Source organism: Pteropus vampyrus, unplaced genomic scaffold, assembly GCF_000151845.1.
Source record: "Pteropus vampyrus isolate Shadow unplaced genomic scaffold, Pvam_2.0 Scaffold60, whole genome shotgun sequence".
In the NCBI taxonomy this organism is placed as follows: Eukaryota; Metazoa; Chordata; class Mammalia; order Chiroptera; family Pteropodidae; genus Pteropus; species Pteropus vampyrus.
The window spans coordinates 3,674,746-3,675,478 of NW_011888841.1; positions in this window are offsets into that span (position 1 = coordinate 3,674,746).

A 733-nucleotide genomic window follows, 5' to 3' on the forward strand; every position below is an offset into this window, starting at 1 on the left:
ACTTTCTCAACATCTACATAACAACTACCTTTTTGATGGATATAATTTGAATCTTATGTTTGATATACTACTATAAGGAACATTTTTGTTCATAAAACCTTGCTGAGAATTCTCATTATTTCTCTAGCATATAGTGCTAAGAATAGAAACCACTGGATAAAGAACACGATAAATTTCATTACACTTAATTTGTAATCCCTGATTGTATTTCAGACTATGGGATTGGTTTATGCTTCCTCCAGGAATATATGAAAGTGTCTTTTTTACACTACATTTGCCAACAATGATCGTTATTACTATTTTTTTTTTAATCTCTAAAAATCTATGTGTCTGGTAGGTAAGGATTTCGTCGCAGTTGGCAGGGGTGGTGCTGTGCTCTTCTGTGCATCTGTATTCCATGATGGGGTCTGGAGATGCATCTGCTCTGTGAATAATTCTTTTAGTGTGTTCTCAAGTTAGGCACTGAAATTGTCCTTTATTTCCTTATTCATGAGTTAAACAGAAATAAATCATGGTAACCTCTGCTCTTTTCTCTTAAAATTCTACCTTTCCTAAGTATTATGAAAGGCCAGAGTAATTTTGGTATTTGTACAACCTGTTACTGTTGGAAATCGGGAAAGGAATTAAGATACGCCATTGGCGAAAAGATGTCAGGAGTAGCCATATTTAAATGAAAAGTTTTCAGTACTACTTGGACGGTGCTAAATATCAAAAGCCAAGAACATCTCCAGCT